Source organism: Heptranchias perlo, chromosome 10, assembly GCF_035084215.1.
Source record: "Heptranchias perlo isolate sHepPer1 chromosome 10, sHepPer1.hap1, whole genome shotgun sequence".
In the NCBI taxonomy this organism is placed as follows: Eukaryota; Metazoa; Chordata; class Chondrichthyes; order Hexanchiformes; family Hexanchidae; genus Heptranchias; species Heptranchias perlo.
In genome coordinates, this window is record NC_090334.1 from 52,061,607 (window position 1) to 52,087,672 (window position 26,066).

Sequence of the window (26,066 nt, forward strand, 5' to 3'; positions counted from 1 at the left end):
TATTTATTTCCTCAGTCTAGCCCTCCTTCCTGCAGCTTTAGGTTCCCCATTGCTATTGCTGTTTTAATGGGAGGATATAACAATATGCACCACACATGGAAAAATGATGAAAGTGTTTATGTATTGAAGGTTGTGCTTTTAGCCCAAACAGTGTGGCAGATTTATTTCCCCACTATAATCGTAACTGGCAATGCAGCTGCTAAGAGCAATTGTCAGCACCATGGTGTTAAAATCCATTTTATTCAATAGCTCAAAGTTTTTCACCTCCAACTGACCTTGAGGCAGCCTTTGCTCCAAAAGTGAATGGCGTAGTTTGAATGTTGTCATTTCATAGAATGCACAAAAGATCAATGACTCTTTTGAACCCTTTGTATGGGATTAGTTGTGATGTGTAAATCTGAGGGCAAAACAGCTAAAATAATTAAGAGTCGGCAGTTGAAAAGAATTTTTGAATTTCTGAAAAATAACTTCTTTAGAGACATTGCCCTTAAAAAAAAATTGCAGATGGGGCCTAGGTATAAGATGGCACCTCTGACAGTGCAGCATTTCATCAGTACTGCACTGGAGTGTCAGCCTGGATCATGTGCTTAAATCTCTGGAGCGTGACTTGAACCCACAACCTTTTGACTCAGATGCAAGTGTGCTACCCACTGAACCATGGCAGACACTTCCATGAAAGACTTCTATTAAAACAAAACAATGCTAAACCTAACCTTCCTCCAAAGAGAAAGTAACAAGTTTATACTATTTCAGTTGATGACCAATGAACCATTTGCCAATGAATCTGTAATTATGTATGGATTAGGAACACTTATCCTGCCATTACATGTGGAATAGGAACACTGCTATTCTAAGTCTACACAATTGTGCATCCAGTGAAGGAAAATTGCCATGCAGCGTCATGATTTTGCTGTCACTGATGAAAAGTATGCCATATATAGATTCTGCTGTATCCCTTCACCGTGAGAATGTTTATTTGAATTACTTTAAGGATTCTATTTTGATTATCCTACATATCTTGGATTATCTATTATAGATGTGAAATAACAAAACTATGCTTGTGAGCTTTTATATGCTAAACATAATACTGGATCATAACTCCTAGATTTGCTGGAAGTTCCAATTTCCTATCTTCCTAGGCTGGTCACCTTTTAAGAATGAACTTGCATTTATATAGTGCCTGATCACATCCTCAGGACATCCCAAAGCTCTTTACGGCCATTGCATTTCTTTTGCAGTGCAGTCACTGTTGTTTTGTAGGCAAATGCAACTGACTATTTGTGCACAGAAGATCCCATGAACAACAACTGAATTAATGTGAGATAATCCATTTTTGGTGGTGTTGGTTGAGGGAGGTACATTAGCTAGGAATCTAGGAGAAGTCCCTGCTCTTGTTCAAATAGTGTCAGAATCATAGAATCGTACTGCACAGGAGGTTATTCGGCCCATCTTGCCTTTGCTGGCTCTTAGAAAGAGCTATCCAATTAGTCCCACTTCCCTGCTCTTTCCTCATAGCCCTGCAAATTTTTCGACTTCAAGTATTTATCCAATTGCCCTTTGAAAGTTATTATTGAATCAGCTTCCATCACCTTTTCAGGCGTTGTATTCCAGATCATAACAACTCACTGCGTAAATATTTTTTCCTCATGTCGCCTCTGGTTCTTTTGCCAATTACCTTAAATCTGTGTCCTCTGGTTACTGACTCTTCTGCCACTGGAAACAATTTCTCCTTATTTACTCTATCAAAATCCTTCATGATTTTGAATACCTCCGTCAAATATGCCCTTAACCTTCTCTGCTCTAAGGAAAACAACCCCAGATTCTCTAGTCCCTCCATATAACTGAAGTCTTTCATCCCTGGTACCATTCGAGTAAATCTCCTCTACACCCTCTCTAAGGCCTTGACATCCTTCCTAAGTGTGGTGTCCAGAATTGGACAGAATACTGGAGCTCGGGCCTAACCAATGTTTTATAAAGGTTTAGCATAACTTCCTTGCTTTTGTACTTTATGGGCCTGTATTTATAAAGCCAAGAATCTGTATGCCTTTTTAACAGCCTTCTCAACTTGTCCTGCCACCTTCAAAGACTTGTGTACATACACCATCAGGTCTCTCTTTTCCTGCACCCCCTTTAAAATTGAACCATTATTGCCTCTTCTCATTCTTCTGGCCAAAATGAATCACTTCACACTTATTTGCATTAAATTTCATCTGCCATGTGTTGACCCATTTCACCAGTCTGTCTGTGTCCTCTTGAAGTTTGTTACTATCCTCCTCATTGTTTACTATATTTCCGAGTTTCGTGTCATCTGCAAACTTTGAAATTACGCCCTCTATTCCCAAGTCCAGGTCATACATATATATCAAAAAGAGCAGTGGCCATGGGATCTTTTACATCCTGATCAGACAAATGGGGCCTTGGTTTAACAGCTCATTCGAAAGAAGGCACCTCCAACAATGCAGCACTGCACTTAATTGTCAGGCTAGATTACATGTTCAAGTCCTGGAGAGGTGCTTAAACCTACAACCTTTTGACTTGGGTGAGAGTAGCAACTGAGACAAGTTGACAGTTTTAAGTTTTCAGTTCAAACAGGTATGAAGCTAAAAGAAACATCATTAGAGTAATGAAGCTGTCCAAATGTCAAGAGTAGTTTTATTGCTGTAATAATAACCTTAAATAAAACAAAGACTTAAAAGGGGTTTAAATTCAGATGACCCCCACGTAGGGTTAGTACCCTCTGAACACATGTTGAGGTCCAAGAAGCCCCAGATATTGGGCCTCGGACCTCATTACACTGCAGGACCAGGCAATGCACAGTAGGTACTCCTAATAGAGTAGCGGCCACAGGTAAATGGTTGGACTCTGACTCGAACGCCGGTAATCGTAATCGGGGGCATCGGGCTTGGGGCGGTTGAGTTGGGGCCAGGGCCAGGGCCTTAGTGCTACGCGGCCCAATTTAACCGCCAAAGTGTTCAAATAAGAATGAAACACTTGGTTCTGCTTTCTCTATAACTCTATTTTCTTCTACTTTTTATCATTTAATCGGATTTATTATTTTAACGAATTATATCACGATAATTACAGATGAAGTCATCTTAATTAATCCATCCAGAAGGACCCTCTCCCTCCTCCCCCCCCCCCCCCCCTATTTTAGAATATAATTGTTTCTTAAATGATTTCAGGGTTTTTGCCACTACCATTCTATCTGGAAACCAATTCCATGTGGTAATCACTCTCTTTTTGTGAAGGACGTCCTGATATTAGACTTAAATTCACCTTTTGCTAGTTTGAATCTGTGTCCCCTTGTCCGGCTGGAACAAGTTGCTGACTCTCTGCAAACCTTCAACAGATTGCTGGACATGTTCCGTTCTGGGGCAGAGATCACTTCTTGCAAAAGGTAGGTGAAATATCAGGTAGCATAAGCATAATCAATGTGGTCTCCTAGACTAGTTTTTGACCACCGAAGGGGGCTGGAGAGGAATTTTCCAGAATTTTTCTCCCCAAATTGGCATTGGGTTTTTAATCTGTTTTTTGCTTCTCCCAGGAGATTACAAGGCTGGTGGTGGGTAGGGGGAGTGTCTAATGATGATGCTTCATGCAATGTGTGGGGAAGGCTTGATAGACCATACAATCTTTTCCTGTTCGTACTCTTGCAATTTAACTTAAAGTAGTATTATGTGTTTACTATTTTCATTCCCTTAACTCAGTGTTATCCAATAGAAATTGCTGAATAGCCACAGGTTTGGCCCATGCACTAATTTTAGTAGAAAATGCCATACATACATATACAGGTAATTGGGGTTAAAATTCCCTTACAGGTGTCAGGTTGGGTACGGATGCCAGGTTCAGGTTGTGTTTACACTACGACCTCAGTGTTGATGCAAACCAAGAAACCCGCCAGTCTGTTACTCACATAAAGGTGTTCAGAAAAGCTTTGTAAGCTAAACAAGTAATATTTGTTTATAAATATGTAATAATGTAACATTACCCATGTCACAAAAATGTCATTCATGCTAGAAAGGTATCACTGTCGTGATAATGTGGCACCAACAATGAAAATGAAACTTAGCTGTTGTACAATGAAGTGATCTAACTATGCTCCCCAAAATAATGACAGTTCCCCCTTTCAAACAACTTGAGCTCATAGTGTAAACCTCTCCACCTCTCTACCTCTCTCTCCTCCTTTAAGACGCTCCCTAAGACCTACCTCTTTGACTTGTCCTAATATCTCCTTATGTGGCTCGGTGTCAAATTTAGTCTGATAATGCTCCTGTGAAGCACCTTGGGACGTTTTACTACGTTAAAGGTGCTATATAAATGCAAGTTGTTGTTGCAAATGCACTTCACATGTATATTTACTTAACAATCATCTACCACCATTCAGTAACCAAGGAAGTAAACCACTCACGCACTCTGCTTTTCATCTTACCATTTTACCAAAAAAATGCACAAGAAAGTTAAAATAAACAAGTATACGCCGAATATGAGCGTTGAGATCACATGCCCAACAACGGTGTCTATTACTCATTTTTTATTTACTAATAAATAGTCACATCTGGATTTTTAATTAGCCACATGTGGCTAGTGATTAACGTATTGGACAACACTGCCTTAACTATCATCGATCTTTCCTGGGTCCATTCATTCAGGCATTACACCATCTTCAGTGGCTTCTCCTCCTCAGTCTGTTCACTTCTGTGTACCTCGGGTCCATCGTTGTTTTCTTTCCTCTTCTCATCTGCATGCTACCTCTTAGTGACATCATCCAGAATCATGGGGCCCGATATTAGGAGGGTGGCGGGTTGGCAGTGGGGGGGTCGACTGGGCATGTGGGTAATGTGCCCAGTGAAATCAAGGTGCTCCGCACGCAATCGCAGGCTAATTGAAGCCACTTACCTTTGCTTCCGGGTTTCACGCTGGAAAGCTGCGCAGCGGGCGAACTGCGCATGCGCAGCATAGGTTGTCAGCTGGAAGAGCCCTATTTAAAGGGGCAGTCCTCCACTGACTGATGCTGCAGAAAATAGGAAAAATTACAGCATGGAGCAGCCCAGGGGGAAGGCTGCTCCCAGGTTTAATGATGCCTCACTCCAGGTCTTATTCGATGGGGTGAGGAGGAGGGGGAGGACAGAGATCTTCCCCCCCCCCGGCGGGCGGGAGGAAGTGGCCTGCCTCTGCCACCAAGAAGGCCTGGCTCGAAGTGGCAGAGGAGGTCACCTGCACCACCAACATATCGCGCACCTGCATACAGTACAGGAGGCGCTTCAATGACCTAAGTAGGTCAGCCGAAGTGAGTACACTTACTCATTCCCCTACAATCCGTCTGCCACATCACCGCCCTCACCCCACATCTCCTTCTACACTGCTAACACTACTCTATCACATCACTCCTCACACCCACTCAAAGCTCATCCTCATCTTACCTGCACTTACTCACCTCGTCAGTACTCATCCCACCACTACCACTCAACCCAATCCTCACACAATCTCATGGCTCTATCTCATACTCACCCTCTCATGCATCTCTTTCACGGTCAGCCTCACCCAACCTGCCACTATCTGTGCTGCAGCCACAGGGCATGCATCACATATGTGCAGTAGGAAGCGTAAGGCAAACGTGTCGTGAGCACGAAGGGGATGCACAAGGATGTTTGAGGGTTTGTCATGGTTTTTACTTTTATTTAATTTCTGATCAACTCACATAACATATTATATTGTCACCACTACTGCCACGTCTTTGCAAATCTTGTCTGGTTTGTGCAATAATGCCCTTTCCTGAGGATCACAATGAAGACCCATAACTGATGCCACCAATTGTGTCACTGCAGAGTGGGTGTAGGTGTATTTTCAGGGCTCTTTTGTGCAGACGACTGAGAGACATCGGCGATGTCCCCGGTGGCACCCTGGAAGGATGCAGAGGAGAAGTTGTTGAGGGCAGTGGTGACTTTGACAGTGACAGGTAAGAAGATGGTGCTCGGGCCAACCGGAAGCAACTCGGCATGAAGGAGGCTGCAGATGTCCACGACTACATGTCGAGTGACTTTGAGCCACCATGTGCACTGCTGCTCAGAGAGATCCAGGAAGCTGAGCCTCGGTCTGTAGAGCCTGTGGCGAGGGTAGTGCCTTCTGCGACGCATCTCTCTCTGCCGTTGCCCTCCCTCCTGCTGTGCAGGTGGATGTGTCACAGCACTGTGTTGTGGAGTTCCACGAGTCAGAGGTGGACGGCGAGGCTGGTGATACTTTTCGTCCTCCGAGGAGGTCATGACTGCAGCTACAGCGGCCCCCATCCGGAAGATGTACGTTTGAGGGGGTCCGCAAGGTAGGTAAATGTGTCTGGACACCGGGGTAAGTGTGCAAGTTGGTGAATTTTATTGTTAGGAGGAGGGTGGTGGAGGCCAAACTTTGTCCCAAGTGACAGAGTGGCCTCCTGCAATGAGTGAGGGTCTCCCCCCCCCCCCCCCCCCCCACCCACCTGTCAAGTGGACCTTTGCAGCTGCACAGGCTGATGGCTGCAACACGCCCATTTCAACTGGGAGTCTTTCCCCCAGTACGGGAAACAGTCTCAGTTGTTTGGAAAATCCCACCCCTCCTAAAATATCATGTTAATCAGGTCTGTAAATGACCTGAAGTACCTAAATAATTATCTTAAGTGGCATCGGCGGGAGTCCTACATGCGGGGGCTGCGCGCGCATGTCAGCGCGTCACTCAGGAACCCGGAAGTGGCCCTTCTGCTCCACGGGAGGTTTCTGTCCTCCCTGAGATCGCCTTAGGACACCTGCGTAACAGTGTGACAGGTGTCCCGCCCCAGTCTCCGGACCCGCCACGGGAATCCCCGATTTTCGCAGTCCCCCCGCCACGAACGCACCCGCTCGGGGGTGCAAAAATCGAGCCCATGGAGTCAGTTTCACTTTCAAATCCTCACTTTCACATCTATCCATGGCCTCCCTTTCTCCCACCCCCTCTCCTACCTAATTTCCTCTTACATCTGGTTTTTCATTGTTCCCCACTCCCTTTACTCCACTATTGTTACTATGCTTCTGCCCTGTGGAACTCCCTAAGATTCTCCTTTTTGTCCTCGTTTTCAAATCCCTCCATGGGCTCACCCCACCCTCTGATATGTGGTGGTAGAAATTATGACCTCATAGCGCCCATTACAGGTGTAAAAAGGACAAAATGAGGGCCAATTTTGGGCACAAACGCCCTTTGCCCCAAGGATGTCTGAAAAATGTCCAACCTGAATTTGGGTCGAGCCACTTTTCTGGCCTTCCAGGGCAGCTGCCTAAAGCAAGTGTTAAGCCCCTTCCATATGCTATTGAGGGACCTGTTTTAGGATCCCTCTGGGAAATTGGGCTGCCTTGAGCTCTGCTCAGATTTTCTAGATATGGGTGCGGCCTAGTCAGCAGCTAAGGTAAGTTTTTTTTTTAAATTATTTTTTTAATTGATGTGGAACCAAGAGCAGCAGTATACCACTATTCTCTGGAACTCCCTCTCTAAATCCCTTTGCTTTCAAAAGCCTCTTTAAAGCCGCTCCCTTTGTCTGCACTTTCACTCTTCTCCCCACACCCACATATATTTATTTCTGTTTCTACTTCTTTTGTACTTCATCTTTCCAACATTTTGTCTGCCTTTTTCTTCCTTCCATATTGTAAAGCATGCTGAGACATTCTTTATGTGAGGAGTGCTATGGAAATGCAAGTTATTGTTGTATTTGGCAGTTAATTTCTCCATGATCAATCTATGGATGTCATTAAAATGCCTCGGGCAGTCTACACTACCCTTCAACCTCAGAGATATAGTTTAATTTGGTTACTATAATTCAATGTCTCATCTTTCTTGCCACAGGATTAAGAGCTTGATGTTAGCTTACAAATTATTATTTTTTTCTTGATTTTTTTTCAGCTAGAAGGTGCACCTCCATGATCCTTAAAACACTTTTTGCACAATCTAAATAATTCTGTTAGTTTTCTAAGTACAATCTACGTTGGTTTCTTTCTTATTCATTTTCACAACATTATTAGTACAATTTGCTTTTTCACTTTAATTTCTTTTACAGATTTTGTTTTACTAATTTATATTAAAAAAAATTCATTGGGTTTGCACCAAGATTAATGCTACTGTCAAGGAAGAAGGTATAAGTGCTTTGTACATTTGACTCTGTCTGCCAGATTTTTATGAACATCAGTGGCTACCTTTAGTAGTAGGAATAGGGCTTGTGTTGATCTGAAATAAAAATCAAGTGATCGGTGCACATCACTGTTTCAATTTTGTGAGCAAAATGCCAACTGTGAGGAAAATGTAAGAAAGATGATTTACATAGTGATGCACTGACAAGGTACAGAAGATGTTACTATGGTAATCTGAAAAGATCATGGGTACGATTATGTGACATTTGACTTGAACTCAGTAGCTTTAGATTCATTTGAAACATTGACAAAGACTTGTTACTTTAATTTAGCCGCCTTATTTGTAAATGCAATTGCAGACAATTGCCTTCATTGTGCAAGCTGGTTTCTTCAGTGTAGGGCTGGTAGCTGTTACGTCACCTTCCAATTGATCAATGTTCTGTTTAATTAACAATTTAGTGACTAGTCCAGATAACATAGATGTTTTCAGTATTGCACTAAGAATCCTTGACTAAAAATGGTGCTTTTTGGGGGAGGGAGGAGGGGCGGCAGGAAATTGGGGTGTTTTTTCTGCTCACCCTCTTCTGTCCTTTCTGTCCTAATATCACTTATAGGGGCAGGACTTGTGGGACGGTAGTTATACCTTCTATATGGCCCGCAGTAATTCCGTTTGCATGAATCAGGCACACTTAACATAAAGAGTCATATGTGGGCGCCGCAATGCCATATTCAGCTGACAGTCAATCCAAGAAAGATCAATTGGCCACCCCCCAGTGAGGGAGCAGCAGGGATTCAAATTTGTAATCCATTTAAATCTTCAGCCAGAGGGGTCTGTGTCAATTCCACCCCCCACCACACCGCCCCCCCCCACACCCCGACAAAGCGGTACGGTGTCGTTCTGAACTCACCGGATCTGCAAGGTTGATGCTCCAGTGGCAGGCGCTTGCCATGTGAACCCAGCAGAATTTTGGGAGTGTCACCTTATTGCAGTAGGGTCGAGACAAGAACAAACAGGTCGGCAGAAGTCCTGCCCTATTGCACTTCCAGGGGTGGAGTGAAGCTTCTGTATCTTGTAGGCTCTTATCCTCAAAAAAAGGAAAAGCAGAATCAAAAGTATAACAGAAAGTTGCAGAAGGTTATGGTTAGCATGTGATGGGAGTCCTATTCACAAAGAACATTACTCTGAATTGTGAGAGGGCTCAGAAAGCATAAATAGGAATGCTTTAGTAGAGACAATACGGTCACATAAAGGAACATTGGAAACAAAGGGCATGATTTTAGCCTGGAGTCGGGAAGGGGGTGGGGGTGGGGTGGAATTCCTGACAGGAAACCTGGAAGTACGAGTTTCCTGGACGTCCTTACGACTTTGACGTAAGAACTTCGTTTTTTTTAACCGATTTCCGGCCAACAGGCCTGCCTGATTGACAGGCTAGCTCTCAGTCAGATGGGAGAAGAGCCAGGATTTGGGGGGGGGGGAGGGGGGTGTCAGTCAACAGGATTGGGGGCGGGGGAGGTGGGTGCTGTCAGTCATCGTGGGGGGGGGATCAGAGAACATGGGGGGGGTGGTCGGGGTCAGTGGGGGTTGACTACAGATAGGCTTATTGGGCCTGGGGGAAGCACTCCTGCTCCTCTGGGCCCACAAGCTGTGCTATGAAGGCACTTACCTGCAGTTTCGGGCCTTCTCGCCTCCTCTCACATGGTGTGAAGTAGAAGGCCGGATAATCCTGGCTCCCAGGGGCTAAAATCGAAAAAGCTTTGAAAATGGAGACCTGCAGCCTCCTTGAAACCTTTTAATGCCTGTCCCTCGTCCCGCCCCCTCGTGAAAACCGGAAATGGACGGGTTGGAGGCGGGTTTTAGATTCTTGCAATTGTTACTGCCCCCAACCCACTCGTTTTACCAGGCTAAAATCATGCCCAATTATGCCCAAAATCACAGCTCTATTTAATGCTGTGGCCAAGTCATAAATTGAGGTACTGCTTTCAGTATTGTTTGTTCCTAACAATAAAATCCAGTCCATGATGTTCTCAACACACCCACTAAACATGCAATTTGATTGTTATTTTTAGTGACATTTTGTGCTACAGTGAAGGTTTGTACTCATTATACATATACTGGTGACCCATAATCATGCTCTGTTATCCATTCATTTATACATCCCTGTTGTTTTAGAATGAAGTCTATAGAATCAAGCACATTATTCTATGCACAGTAAAAACTCACTTCATTTCAACCATGAAGCTTAAGATGTAACTGAGGCTACCATGTCCCAAGATTCAGAACATTACAATGGAAGTGGTCTCAGGAGTGAATAGTTGTTTACATCTTCACACTTTAGGAAGGATGTCAAGGCCTTAGAGAGGGTACAGAGGAGGCTAACCAGGATGATACCAGGGATGAGGGACTTCAGTTATGTGAAGTGATTAGAGAAGCTGGGATTGTTCTCCTTAGAACAGTGACGGTTATAGAATCATAGAATGATAGAAGTTTACAACATGGAATCAGGCCCTTCGGCCCAACATGTCCATGTCGCCCAGTTTATACCACTAAGCTAGTCCCAATTGCCTGCACTTGGCCCATACCCCTCTATACCCATCTTACCCATGTAACTGTCCAAATGCTTTTTAAAAGACAAAATTGTACCCGCCTCTACTACTGCCTCTGGCAGCTCATTCCAGACACTCACCACCCTTTGAGTGAAAAAATTTCCCCTCTGGACCCTTTTGTATCTCTCCCCTCTCACCTTAAATCTATGCCCCCTCGTTATAGACTCCCCTACCTTTGGGAAAAGATTTTGACTATCTACCTTATCTATGCCCCTCATTATTTTATAGACTTCTATAAGATCACCCCTAAACCTCCTACTCTCCAGGGAAAAAAGTCTCAGTCTATCCAACCTCTCCCTATAAGTCAAACCATCAAGTCCCGGTAGCATCCTAGTAAATCTTTTCTGCACTCTTTCTAGTTTAATAATATCCTTTCTATAATAGGGTGACCAGAACTGTACACAGTATTCTAAGTGTGGCCTAACTAATGTCTTGTACAACTTCAACAAGACATCCCAACTCCTGTATTCAATGTTCTGACCAATGAAACCAAGCATGCTGAATGCCTTCTTCACCACCCTATCCACCTGTGACTCCACTTTCAAGGAGCTATGAACCTGTACTCCTAGATCTCTTTGTTCTATAACTCTCACCAACGCCCTACCATTAACGGAGTAGGTCCTGGCCCGATTCAATCTACCAAAATGCATCACCTCACATTTATCTAAATTGAACTCCATCTGCCATTCATTGGCCCACTGGCCCAAATTATCAAGATCCCGTTGCAATCCTAGATAACCTTCTTCACTGTCCACAATGCCACCAATCTTGGTGTCATCTGCAAACTTACTAACCATGCCTCCTAAATTCTCATCCAAATCATTAATATAAATAACAAATAACAGCGGACCCAGCACCGATCCCTGAGGCACACCGCTGGTCACAGGCCTCCAGTTTGAAAAACAACCCTCTACAACCACCCTCTGTCTTCTGTCGTCAATCCAATTTTGTATCCAATTGGCTATCTCATCTTGGATCCCGTGAGATTTAACCTTATGTAACAACCTACCATGCGGTACCTTGTCAAAGGCTTTGCTAAAGTCCATGTAGACCACGTCTACTGCACAGCCCTCATCTATCTTCTTGGTTACCCCTTCAAAAAACTCAATCAAATTCGTGAGACATGATTTTCTTCTCACAAAACCATGTTGACTGTTCCTAATCAGTCCCTGCCTCTCCAAATGCCCGTAGGTCCTGTCTCTCAGAATACCCTCTAACAACTTACCCACTACAGATGTCAGGCTCACCGGTCTGTAGTTCCCAGGCTTTTCCCTGCCGCCCTTCTTAAACAAAGGCACAACATTTGCTACCCTCCAATCTTCAGGCACCTCACCTGTAGCTGTCGGTGATTCAAATATCTCTGGTAGGGGACCCGCAATTTCCTCCCTAACCTCCCATAACGTTCTGGGATACATTTCATCAGGTCCCGGAGATTTATCTACCTTGATGCGCGTTAAGACTTCCAGCACCTCCCTCTCTGTAATATGTACACTCCTCAAGACATCACTATTTATTTCCCCACGTTCCCTAACATCCATGCCTTTCTCAACCGTAAATACCGATGTGAAATATTCATTTAGGATCTCACCCATCTCTTGTGGTTCCGCACATAGATGACCTTGTTGATCCTTAAGAGGCCCTACTCTCTCCCTAGTTACTCTTTTGCCCTTTATGTATTTGTAGAAGCTCTTTGGATTCTCCTTTGCCTTATCTGCCAAAGCAATCTCATGTCCCCTTTTTGCCCTCCTGATTTCTCTCTTAACTCTACTCCGGCAATCTCTATACTCTTCAAGGGATCCACTTGATCCCAGCTGTCTATGCATGTCATATGCCTCCTTCTTCTTTTTGACTAGGGCCACAATCTCCCGAGTCATCCAAGGTTCCCTACTTCTACCAGCCTTGCCCTTCACTTTATAAGGAATGTGCTTACCCTGAACCCTGGTTAACACACTTTTGAAAGCCTCCCACTTACCAGACGTCCCTTTGCCTGCCAACAGACTCTCCCAATCAACTTCTGAAAGTTCCTGTCTAATACCATCAAAATTGGCCTTTCCCCAATTTAGAATTTTAACTTTTGGGCCAGACCTATCATTCTCCATAGCTATCTTAAAACTAATGGAATTATGATCACTGGTCCCAAAGTGATCCCTCACTAACACTTCTGTCACCTGCCCTTCCTTATTTCCCAAGAGGAGGTCAAGTTTTGCCCCCTCCCTAGTCAGGCCATCCACATACTGAATGAGAAATTCCTCCTGAATACACTCAACAAATTTCTCTCCATCCAAGCCCCTAATGCTATGGCTGTCCCAGTCAATGTTGGGAAAGTTAAAGTCCCCTACTATTACCACCCTATTTTTCTTGCAGCTGTCTGTAATCTCCTTACATATTTGCTCCTTAATTTCCCGTTGACTATTTGGGGGTCTGTCGTACAATCCTATCAAAGTGATCTCTCCCTTCTTATTTTTCAGTTCTACCCATATAGACTCAGTGGGCGAACCCTCGGATATATCCCCTCTCACTACTGCCGTGATGTTCTCCCTAATCAAGAACGCAACTCCCCCTCCTTTTATGGTGAGTTAAGGTGAGACCCAATAGTTGTATTCTAAATAATGAGGGGTTTTGCTAGAACAAGTAGGGAGAAACTGTTTCCTCTGGCAAGAGGGTCGGTAACCAGAGGTCATAGATTTAAAATAATTGGCAAAAGAACTAGAGGGGAAATGAGAATTTTTTTCACACAGAGGGCTGTTAAGATCTGGAACACACAACCTGAAAGGGTATTGGAAACAGATTCCATAGGAACTTTCAAAAGACAATTGGACATGTACTTGAAGAGGACTAATTTGCAGGGTTATGGGGAAAAAGCTGGGGTGTGGGACTAAATTGGACAGCACTTTCAAAGAACTGGCACAGACATGATGGGCCAAATGGCCTCCTTCTGTGGTGTAAGATTCTATGATTCTATTCTATGTGATGTCTTGATATCATGGTTTTATTGCAGAAAAAGCAAAATGAAATGGCAAAGTATGATCTGATACTGTACTTAATAATGACCAAATATATATCGGGCAACTACAGTACTATATTTGTGATTATTAGAAAGTTTATTAGACATGACAGTTCCAAGGTATGTTGGGGGAAAAATTATCCATGCACTTTATGATACTGCGCCAAAAAGGTTCAATCCCTAATCAGTGCTGACCCATTCTCTAATTTTCCTTGAGAGAAACCTATGCCTATCCGGCAGTCCCAGCATAAATCAGGAACTCACCATGTGGAGAATTATGGGCCTTAGCACATTGTATAAGCCTACCATTAGCTCTGAAGAATTGCCAATATGCAAAACACCCATACCAAGATTGAATTCCGTTCTTAAAAGAAAAATTATGTTGAGAGTAAGGGTCTCTGGTGTTACTGATCTCAGCCAAGGCATCAGGGGAGGCCAATTTCAACACATAATCCTACTAAAATACAGGTTGACAAATAAGCAGTCATCAAATAGTCTAAAATAAATGATAACGAATCCTTAAAAATGTTTGAAACTTGTTTTTACGCAAATAAAAATTAGAATGGAAGCAGGAATAGTGTAAAAACGAACTTTGAATGGTGCTCCTGCTAAGAGGTTCCTCCTCGGCTAAAAGATGCTGGGTGCAAAATGGTAATGCAGTCATTTTCTTTATTCTGCTCCCCTCTCCATTTGCCACAGCACCTCAATACTGTACAAGGTTTCCTTAAAGTCATTGAGGTGATCCTCAGTTTCCAGTTTGACTCTGGGGAAAAATTAACCATGAAAGCTGGTGAACTTTTGTGCCCAAAGAACTTTTCACACCTCCAAATAATTTAACAAAACTAATGCCCACAATGACTCACTAGTGAAAATCAGAACACTATGGTGTTTCATTTCAAAAATCAGTACCAGCTACTCCATCAAACTAGCAATTTTTTGATATTTGACTCTCTCTGGTTTCCAGTAGAATCAGTGAGGCAAATGAAAATAAAAAGAAGCCTCAAGCAAGACATGAGATTAGAAGAATCCTTTTCCCATAAAGTAGTGGATTTGTAAAATGGGCTTCCATCTAAAGCAGTTAATGCTCTGTCAATTAAATCCTTGAGATAACTTATTTTTTAAAAGGCCTGCCGTTAGACCCCTGTGCACTATACCTGATTGAGGGGGACACAGGAAATTTGCTGCAGGTCTCTGTCATTGCTGCTGTTACAATGGCTGCTAAGGGAAGCATGACAGCTGTGTGTGTGTGTGTGTGTGTGTGTTTCCCTGTGAAGAAATGTATTGCCTCTGTTTGATTGCTGCCTTTTCCAACAACTTTGTACAATACGGTCCTCAGTACAACATAAATTATAGCCCAGAGTTTACGAAATTGCATTCCTGGCGCAGAGCTTTACACACTGGGAGCATATATGGCAAATTCAGGTATAGAGGTCAACAGGCCTTGGAGGATTTTCCAACCAAAATGGACACAAAATCCTGCAGAGCCAGCTGACCTCTGTAACTGATTCCTTGATATGAGTTCCTAGTATGCAAAGCCCCACACCGGGAGTGCAAATTCATAAAATTTATCCTTAAATATCCAAATTTGTATCACGGCACTCCACAGTACACCAGTGTTGTACGCTACATAAACATCTTAAAAGAAAATAAGTGAAACATATCCAAAATACATCCAAGGTGAGACTTTGTTATCTAAAGTTCACTGATTATGTTCACAGGGTTCTGTGACTGGCAGTATTCACCCAGTAAATCGCTTGTTATTTCAGACTGAAAACCACTTGAGAGGTAAAGTAATTAAACTCAACAGAATAACAATGTGCAATTTTAAATGTTCTGATCAATGGGGAATAATTTTCAATTTTTTTGCAGGCTACCATCATTTTCCTACAAATTTATAGGCTTTCACATCTGTGTGGCAAAATATGTGCTGTCAGTTTGTTTATTTTGCTGTGTGGGTGACAACACTGGAGCCTTCATAAGCCATACTTTAGTTATCTAGCATCTCAATTATCCATCAGAATTTGCACTGGGCAAAACCTTGCATGAAGTATTACCTCTGCAAAGTATGTGAACACTAATCTCCTTCTGTCTGAAATAAATCAACACCACAGCCTAGGAAAGATAAATTCAATTCGTTATTTCAGTAAACTTTTTTTTCAATTCTGATGTACTTAAGTGATTCTCTATTATCAGCCAGATTCCATTATCCAGTAAGGGGCTCCTCTCTATTATAGTAGATAGTTCACTGTATTATGCGAAGACATGTCAGAGGCTGCTTTATTTGGATTTTAGTTATCAGTTTTTAAGAATGTGTTTACATGGTCTTATATTGTTGGTAAGCTGGAGAGCTCATTTTATTGAGTTGATTTTTGAGGGATAAAGGTAATGATGGAGTGATTTCCAATCTGTTTCAATGACAGGGGTCGGTGGAGTTAAAATGGTTTTACATTTATCAATACAATAAACGTTCATTTAAAAAATGGAGCAATGTATGAAGAAAATGCTAACAATTCACCTATGTTCAGAGTTTCTCACAAGTTTCTTGTTAATGGAAACAGCCTTTATGAACAGTGTTTTTTTTAAAAGCCCATTGCTATAATGGCCTTGTTAAAGATGAATTGGGGGACTTCACGCAACATTCCACAGTTTTGGACTTCCCATGGCAAAGGTCTGTATCTCACCTATTTGAAGCTGGTGTTGGAGCAGAAGAAATGGGAGGGTTTGGAAGGTGAACTGAAACACACAAGAGCATGTAGGACAGTGGAAAGCAGAGACCAATGCATAGAGTCAAATGGAAAGAATAGAAAACTAGAGGTTGTCTTGATGGGAAATTGTTTTATGTACCGCAAATGCCATGTAAGCAACAAAGACCTTGCAAAGAAAGCTGAACAGCGTTTGCACCTGTGCTAATCAGTGGCAAATGAAGTTCAATATATTTAAATGCAAGATACTGTACATTGGAAGTAAACTAGGAGGCACATATACTTCATACTTTCAGAATCGCTGGGCAACAGAAAAAGAAGGTACAACTTTAGGTTTTGCAAAGGTAAATTTAGTATAGATATCAGGATGTATTTCTTTTCACAGAGGGTGATCAATATTTAGAACTGGTTTATAAGAAAAGGAGCAGAGGCCAGTACACTAGATTCTATTAAGAAACAGTTAGATGCTATAATGGGAAGACATTGGTATTATGGAAGGATGAAATAAAATGGACTGAATAGCCTGTTTCATTTGAGCCTGAACCTGTCTTGTGATCTTGTGTCTTGAGCATGTGTTACCATTAATGTAAAGCTCATAAGTTATGTTTCTGTGATATATATTTTCACATGAGAAGGTGTATCTAGCAATTGCAGAAACATGTTAACAGTGCATTGTAGTTCCTTATATACACAGGATCACCTTGTTACTAATAGATCAACCACAATTAATTAAACTAGCTGACATTTAACCTGCAGTTATCATGATATGATTGTATTTACCCTTCCACAGAATTCAAATTCAAGACCCTAAAATAATTGATGAGCATCAGATATATTTACCCGTTGTGATGTGTCAAAAAGACTGTAATTAGATTTGAACCTGCTTCTGTAACAGTAAAGAGCTGTTCAGTACTGCTGTCAAAATCATGTACTACCAATGTTCTGTTACAGTGACAACTTCTTTAGGTGACCTACAATCCTATATTGATTTACATAGCAGTGTTATATGAAACTCCTTAAGTTTTATATCTTGAATAAAAATATTCTTGACTTTCAGCTATTCCTTATACGCTAGCTATGCAATGATACTACAGCACAAATCAGTGAAAGGCCATGCAGAATAATGACACGATACGTGCAACTATAATATACGAAGAATTATTGTTATATTTTATTATGCTGTTCCATACTACTGGAATAAAGGAATACATGTATGATTCAAAATAATGTGAGGAAATGATGAACATTTTACAATTTATATGCAAATTAATAATTTTACACCAGTTGCAACTTTTTATTTCCAAACAACAGAAGGGTTGCCATTACAGAACTGAGCAAGTGCTGGCCCTTCTGGGTACATTCAAGAGCTGGGTTAGCATGTTAAGAACTGGCTCAGCAGCATTATTGCAGATGTGCTCTGACTGGCTCATTAGATTTGCATGCATTCAAATGAATGCAAACTCCCAGGCATATAGATGAAGAGAAAATAATTTGAAACAGCCAACATGAATTTCATAAAGGAAGACAGTGCTTGACAAACCTGAGAGTTCTTTGAGAAAGTGACAGATATGGTGGATAGGGAAAATGCAGTGGATGTACAATACATGGATTTTTAGAGAGCCTTTGACAAGGCACCACACAGGACAATACTGGAGAAGAGTAAGGGGTACGGAATTAGGGAAAGAGTAACAAATTGAATTTTTAAAAAGGATCAGAAGGGAGGAAACAGAGTGGGAAGGTCAATTTTAACTCCTAGTAAGCTTCGGGAAACGTGGGGGGCAGGATTAGTGAAGTACGCACTTGCAGGCCCAGAGTCCAGACCCCGGTATTTTTACTCCGGTGTTTCATCTGCATGCCACTGTTCAACTGCCTAAGCTGCAGCTGGCTTTTGGGCAGAAATGGAAATTTGGGTGGCCACAGGCTTCTCGCCAGCAGTAAGGTTAAGTCGTGAGCTGGAGGTTCTTGTGGGATGGAAGGGGGAATCTGGGGCACGGGAGACCACAACTTTCCTTGTGAAGTCTGGAGGAGCACGCACAGAGGAAAGATTTCAACTTACCTTGTATGGCCTCTTCGTCTTCCCGACATTTTCTGACCTGACTTCACTTGGCGAGAAAGGTGGAGCAACTTCCTTGCTTATACCTGAGTTAAAATCCATTGACGTAATTGGACTCTGATTTGCATAATTTTACAAGGCTCCCTCCTGCTTCCAGCTGGTGCCTCAGCCACTGAATTGCAGTGAGCAGTTAAACTGGTGGCCAGCGGAATTCCATTAAGGATGGAGTGGTAAGACTGAACGCTCCATCTTAAAGTGTGCACAGTGCATGTTCCACCCATTTGTACCTGAATTTTCAACTACCGGCCACCTGATTTTCAGGAACAAAATGGGCAGTTCTGAGTTGTATTGCTTTCCAAGTGTATGATTCCATGGTAACACCATAGAGGTTTAATGATAAGTCCAGGAGAAATATATCTCACTAAAAAACAAGAACAAACTAGCCAGTAATGATACACCATGGATGAATAAAGAAATAAGGGTGAAATTGAAACTAAAGAAAAAAGCATGCACTAATTACATAGACAACAAAGGATAGGATGACAAAAGGGAGTACGAAACTGTTGGGAAAGAAGTTAAAAAAACAATTAGGAAGGCAAAGTATGAAATCACAAACTACGAAACTCAATTATCAAGGAATATAAAAAGAAATAGTAAAGTATTCTACAGATACATAAATAACAAAAGAAAAATCAGGATAGGGATAGACATGATAAACTCACAGGTAATGACGGCGAAATAATTATTTTGCCTCAGTATTTACCAGGGAGACTAATATGGTGGGCATGACGTTAGAAGAAGAGATCAAAAAAGATGTAAAGACATTTAAGATAGAAAGGAGGGTGATAATTGATTATGTTTGATTAGTTTGAGAGGATAAAACCCCTGGTCCAGATGGATTGCATCCGTGCATATTAAAAGAAGTTAGGGAAGAGATAGCAGAGGCACTATTGCATATATTTAACAACTCATTAGAAAAGAGAATAGTGCCAGAGGACTGACGGACAGCTAATGTGATTCCTATATTTAAAAAGGGAGATAGAACCAGTCCAGGGAACTATAGACCAGTTAACTTAACGTCGGTGGTAGGAAAGATAATGGAATCTTTAGTCAAAGATGTAATAGAAAAGAAACTAGAAAATGAAAATATAATAAAAAGCAGTCATCATGGATTTCAGAAGGGAAAGTCATCCTTGACCAACCTTATTGAATTCTATGAAGAAATAACAAAGAGTAGACATGGATAATGCAGTAGATGTAATATATTTGGATTTTCAAAAGGCCTTCGATGAGTTACTGCATTGTAGACTCATGAGTAAGGTCAGAGCATGTGGAGTCAGAGGACAAGTAGCAGACTGGATGGCAAGCTGGCTATAAAACGGAAAACAGAAAGTAGAGGTTAAAAGTAGTTACTCAGACTGACAACAGGTGGGAAGTCGTGTTCCACAAGGATCAGTGCAGTTGTTCACCATTACAAAAACGATTTTGACTCTAGCTGGCTGGAGCTCTTTTCTCTAGAAGAGAGAAGTCTGATGGGTGACCTGATGGAGGCCTTTAAGGTAATGAAAGGGTTTGATAGGGTAGACGTAGAGAAGATGTTTCCACTTGATGGGGAGAACAGAACTAGGTGTCATAAGTATAAGATAGTCACTAATAAATAGGGAATTCAGGAGAAACTTCTTTATTCAGAGAGTGGTTAGAATGTGGAACTCGCTACCACAAGGAGTAGTTGAGGCGACTAGCATAGATGCGTTTAAGGGGAAGCTAGACAAACATGTGAGGGAGAAAGGAATAGATGGATATGCTGATAGGGTTAGATGAAGCAGGGAGGGAGGAGGCTCGTGTGGAGCATAAACAGTGGCGTGGACCTGTTGGGCAATATGGCCTGTTTCTGTGCTGTACATTCTATGTAACTCCATGTAATGAGTCACTGGTAGCTATGTTTAATCCTCATGCAAAGCTGACTAATACAATATTTAACAAATATTGTTTGTGTTACAAATATATATATATTTAAAAAAATTGTTAAGACCTATTTAAAGTAATACATTAATTGATTGAGTGTATATATATATATATATATGTAATCTTACAAACATGCAGAAAAAAACCTGTACATTCTTATCCAGACAGTAGAAGTCATTAATCAAAATCACTTTTCTCTTTTCTTTGTTGTTTCTCCTTCTGACTTTATCCGATAAGGGTTGATGTGACACTTTGAAAATGTGCAAGGTCTTATTATAGCTATTTCACTCGTTGCTAACAGAAAAGTGTCAGTCTTTACTAATTCTGTGCCTATTATATGCTTCCTTTTTTTAAACCCTTTTTAAAATCTTTTACAGCATCTATCTTTATTGGGTTCAACTTTTCAAAAAGGGCTATCAATCTTTGTTATCTTTGTCAGGTCTATTTTCTCATTTATTGTTATGACTACCTACCAATTATAGTGGCTTCTGTGATGGTCAACAGGCAAAAAATACAGATCGTACAGCAAATTTCTGGGGATGTTGGTTATAAATACGACAGTGTTACATTTCTAAGTTTTAAACACATTGAAAGCATAAATCATAACCAATTTGATAGTAATATTTGGCAAAAGCCCCATTGGTGACTGTGAATCTTTCAGAGGGGATTGAGGTGCATTCAGAATCTGTTAGTTGTTAAATCTAAAAGTCTTCAGAAATTGTTGATCATATTAAAATGAAATTATATATTGAACCGTCATTTAGCTAATTTCCAAGAAATTGTAGCATGAACTCAGAACCTGTGTCATAACATTACATGACTCACATAAATTAATTTAATCCTTATATAGGGATTATTTTTTGTTTTGTTTTGGGGTTTATTTTTGTGAGAAGAAGAGAATATTAGCCCACATTTTGCAGCAGGTGTGTAGAATTCCCAAATTAGGTCAGGTATAACACATTCAAAGGGGTAGTGGTTATGTTACTGGACTAGTAATCCAGAGATCGTGAGTTCAAGGGCTTGATTTTAAAATCAAATTGAGGATGAGTTGGGGGCGGGGGTGGGGGGTGCGAAAATTGCTGCAGTCCTGAGCAGGTTCAGAAGCTGTCTCCAACCCGCCGACTTCCGGGGTTGCCACAAATGTACCTGTGTGTGCGTCTGCATCCCGAATGCGGAAGTCCCGTCGCCATTAAAGCCGGCAGGATGTTAGTTAAAGAACCAAATGTACCTCATTGAAGTTCTTAAGGTACTTTATTTCTGACATAGTAGATCGTTAAAACGATTTTAAACTTATCTGGGCGGCTTTCCCATGGCATCTGATTCACGCCTGGTGAAATTAAATAAAAGACCATTGCGCAAAGTTAAAAAAACAAAATAAACCTACCTTTCCACCCTGCTCCGATGTCTGATCTCTCCCCCCCGATATGTTTCCCCCTCTTCCCCCCCCCCCCCCCCCCCCACCCCAATGCCCTTCTCCGATCTCTTTCCCCCCACCCCCGATCTTCAGCGCCCTCCACTCTCGGTCAACCAGGCTGGCTACCGGGCGTGAAACCCAGAAACAACTTTAGTCACCATCAATTACATCACGATCGCGTCGGAAAAGGTAAGTTTTTTTAAATTCGGGTTTGCCATGTGCACCTCCACCCCCCCACTGCTGCCAACCCGATCTGGAAATAAAAAGCTGACGTCAGTGAAAGTGACCATGAAGCTGTGGGATTGTCATAAAAACCCAACTGGTTTACTAACGTCCTTTAGGGGAGGAAACCTGCCATCCTTACCTAGACTGGCCTATATGTGACTTCAGTCCCACACCAACGCGGTTGCCTCTGAAGTGGCCTGGCAAGCTATTCAGTTATATCAAACTTAAGGGCGACTAGGGATGGGCAATGAATGCCGGCATTGCCAGCGATGTCCACGTCCCAAGAATTAATAATTTAAAAAAAATACTAGATGCAGAATTGCTCTGACCCAACTTCAGAAGAGAGCACTCCCAATGGCACCAGTGTGAAATTTCCAACTCCCACACCATTTGTCCTTGATTGAAATTGCCAATTATTAGAAAACTGGAGCAGTTTAAAAGGAGCTCAGTGACAGCCCAGCCCAGCAGTTAAAAAGAGCGGGAAACTGGAGCAGTTTAAAAGGAGCCCAGCCCAGCAGTTAAACAAACCCAGGGAAAAATCTCAACAGGTAATGTCATAGTCAGCACAGAGGGAGGAACGGCGGAACCCGAGAAAATTAAGCTAAGTGTTTAATTTACTGTACACACTCTATTTTTAACTATAAATAAATAGTTAAATAAATAAATATTCAGAATAATTAATTACTAATTAATTTCAAATCACGTTAAAATCCATCTACTAAATATAATCTAAACCCTAAGTGTTTCTATTAGTTCTAGAATTAAAGTATTGCTAACAAATAAATAAATAAAAACTAGAAATGGCTGTGCAGGCTATGTGTTGGGACTGTGATATTTGGGAGTTTGTGGACAGTGGGAGTTTCCCGGATTGCCACATCTGCAGGAAATGTCAATGCCTTGAGACACTCCGACTCAGAGTCCTTGAGCTGGAGTGCGAGTTAGAGAAACTCCAACACATTAGGGAGGGGGAGGAATTTTTGGATAGTTTTCTCCAGAGTACAGTCACACCTCAGAGGAAAGAACAGGAAGGGAAGAGTGTAAATGTTGGTCAGCAGGGTAAGGGGAACCAAGGGGAGGTAGAGAAGGAGATCCCCAGACACTGGTCCTGTCCAATAGATATAATGTACTTCCGACCTGTGAGGATAAGGATATAGGCTGCAGGGTGGACAGCCAGTATGCTAACCATGGCACCATGGAGCAGGAGGCAGTCCAAGATGAGGAGGAACAGAATTGAAAGGTTGTAATTATAGGAGTTTCAATAATTAGGGGGATAGATAGCGTCATCTGAAGTCACGACCGAGAGTCCTCTGCAGTCGCATACTTGGTGCAAGGGTAAAGGACATCTCGGAGCAACTGGAGAGGAACTTGGAAAGGGAGGGGGATGATCCAGTTACCGTGGTCCAAGTTGGGACCAATGACGTGGAGAAGAAAAGGAAATGCTGAGAATACCAGAAGTTAGGAACTAAATTTTAAAAAACAGGACCACACAGGTGGTAATCTCGGGATTACAACTGAGCCACGTGCTAATTGGCATAGGGATAGACAGATCAGAAAGGTGAGTATGTGGCTGAAAGACTGTGTGGGAAGGTGGGGTTCCATTTCATGGGACACTGACACCATTACTGGGACAGGAAGGAACTGTAACTGAACCGGAGTGGGACCAGTGTCCTAGCGGAAAGGACAAATAGGGTTGTTGTTAGGACTTTAAACTAGTAAGATGGGGGGAGGGATCTAGTGAAAACAACATAAGTCTGAACATAAAATAAATAGCTGAAAGTAAAGGTCAGACCAAGGTAAGAAATAAGGATAACATGAACAGTCACGGAACAAATACGGTTATAGACCATAAGTAGTCAGACATAGTCAGACTGGTGAAATGAGCAGACTCATGGCAGATGAAATTTAACGCAGAAACGTGTGAAGTGATACATTTTAGATGGAAGAATGAGGAGAGGCAATATGAACTAAATGGTACAATTTTAAAGGGAGCACTGGAGCAGAGAGACCTGGGGGTGCGTGTACACAAATCTTTGAAGGTGGCAGGACAAGTTGAGAAGGCTTTTTTAAAAAAAAACATGGGATCTTGGGCTTTATTAATAGAGGCATGGAGTACAAAAGCAAGGAAGTCATGCTAAACCTTCATAAAACACTGGTTAGGCCGCAGCTGGAGTATTGTGTTAAATTCCGGGCACCACACTTTAGGAAAGATGTTAAAGGCCTTAGAAAGGGTGCAGAAGAGATTTACTAGAATGATACCAGGGATGAGGGACTTCAGTTATGTGGAGAAGCTAGGGTTGTTCTCCTTAGAACAGAGAAGTTTAAGATGGAGATTGATAGAGGTGTTCAAAATCATGAATGGTTTGAATAGAATGAATAAGGAGAAACTGTTCCAGTGGCAGAAGGGCCCGTAACCAGAGGACACAGATTTAAGGTGATTTGCAAAAGAGCCAGGGGTGACATGAGGAAATATTTTTTTACGCAGAGAGTTGTAATGATCTGGAATGCACTGCTGGAAAGGGTGGTGGAAGCAGATTCGATAGTAACTTTCAAAATGGAATTGGATAATACTTCAAGGGAAAAAGAATTACAGGGCTATGGGGAAAGAGCAGGAGAATGGGACTAATTGGATAGCACTTTGAAAGAGCTGGCACGGGCACAATGCGCCAAATGGCCTCCTCCTGTGCTGTAACATACTATGACACTATGAAGTACAAAATGTCTGTTTTGTAGTGGGTAAGTTGTTAGAGGGTATTCTGAGAGACAGGATCTACGGGCATTTGGAGAGGCAGGGACTGATTAGGAACAGTCAACATGGTTTTGTGAGAGGAAAATCATGTCTCACGAATTTGATTGAGTTTTTTGAAGGGGTAACCAAGAAGATAGATGAGGGCTGTGCAGTAGACGTGGTCTACATGGACTTTAGCAAAGCCTTTGACAAGGTACCGCATGGTAGGTTGTTACATAAGGTTAAATCTCACGGGATCCAAGGTGAGGTAGCCAATTGGATACAAAATTGGATTGTCGACAGAAGACAGAGAGTGGTTGTAGAGGGTTGTTTTTCAAACTGGAGGCCTGTGACCAGCGGTGTGCCTCAGGGATCGGTGCTGGGTCCGCTGTTATTTGTTATTTATATTAGTGATTTGGATGAGAATTTAGGAGGCATGGTTAGTAAGTTTGCAGATGACACCAAGATTGGTGGCATTGTGGACAGTGAAGAAGGTTATCTAGGATTGCAACGGGATCTTGATAAATTGGGCCAGTGGGCCAATGAATGGCAGATGGAGTTTAATTTAGATAAATGTGAGGTGATGCATTTTGGTAGATCGAATCGGGCCAGGACCTACTCCGTTAATGGTAGGGCGTTGGTGAGAGTTATAGAACAAAGAGATCTAGGAGTACAGGTTCATAGCTCCTTGAAAGTGGAGTCACAGGTGGATAGGGTGGTGAAGAAGGCATTCAGCATGCTTGGTTTCATTGGTCAGAACATTGAATACAGGAGTTGGGATGTCTTGTTGAAGTTGTACAAGATATTAGTAAGGCCACACTTGGAATACTGTGTACAGTTCTGGTCACCCTATTATAGAAAGGATATTATTAAACTAGAAAGAGTGCAGAAAAGATTTACTAGGATGCTACCGGGACTTGATGGTTTGACTTATAGGGAGAGGTTGGATAGACTGAGACTTTTTTCCCTGGAGAGTAGGAGGTTTAGGGGTGATCTTATAGAAGTCTATAAAATATTGAGGGGCATAGATAAGGTAGATAGTCAAAATCTTTTCCCAAAGGTAGGGGAGTCTATAACGAGGGGGCATAGATTTAAGGTGAGAGGGGAGAGATGCAAAAGGGTCCAGAGGGGCAATTTTTTCACTCAAAGGGTGGTGAGTGTCTGGAATGAGCTGCCAGAGGCAGTAGTAGAGGCGGGTACAATTTTGTCTTTTAAAAAGCATTTGGACAGTTACATGGGTAAGATGGGTATAGA

At 42.1% G+C, this 26,066-nt stretch overlaps 1 protein-coding gene and 1 long non-coding RNA gene across 3 annotated transcripts in view; one reads left to right on the forward strand and one right to left on the reverse strand.

Annotated features, from left to right (window-relative positions):
* LOC137326550 (exocyst complex component 3-like) overlaps window positions 1-9,317 on the reverse strand; it is a 64,817-nt gene extending 55,500 nt beyond the window's left edge. Inside the window, exon 1 of the mRNA XM_067991764.1 lies at window positions 9,029-9,317. The gene's annotated coding sequence lies outside the window, so the exon portion shown is untranslated. The remainder of the gene's footprint in view (window positions 1-9,028) is intronic.
* LOC137326552 (uncharacterized) overlaps window positions 1-26,066 on the forward strand; it is a 181,420-nt gene that overhangs the window by 7,073 nt on the left and 148,281 nt on the right. For both annotated transcript variants that reach the window (XR_010964216.1, XR_010964217.1), the window contains exons 3-4: window positions 13,193-13,305; window positions 15,447-15,513. This is a non-coding gene — a long non-coding RNA (uncharacterized lncRNA). The remainder of the gene's footprint in view (window positions 1-13,192; window positions 13,306-15,446; window positions 15,514-26,066) is intronic.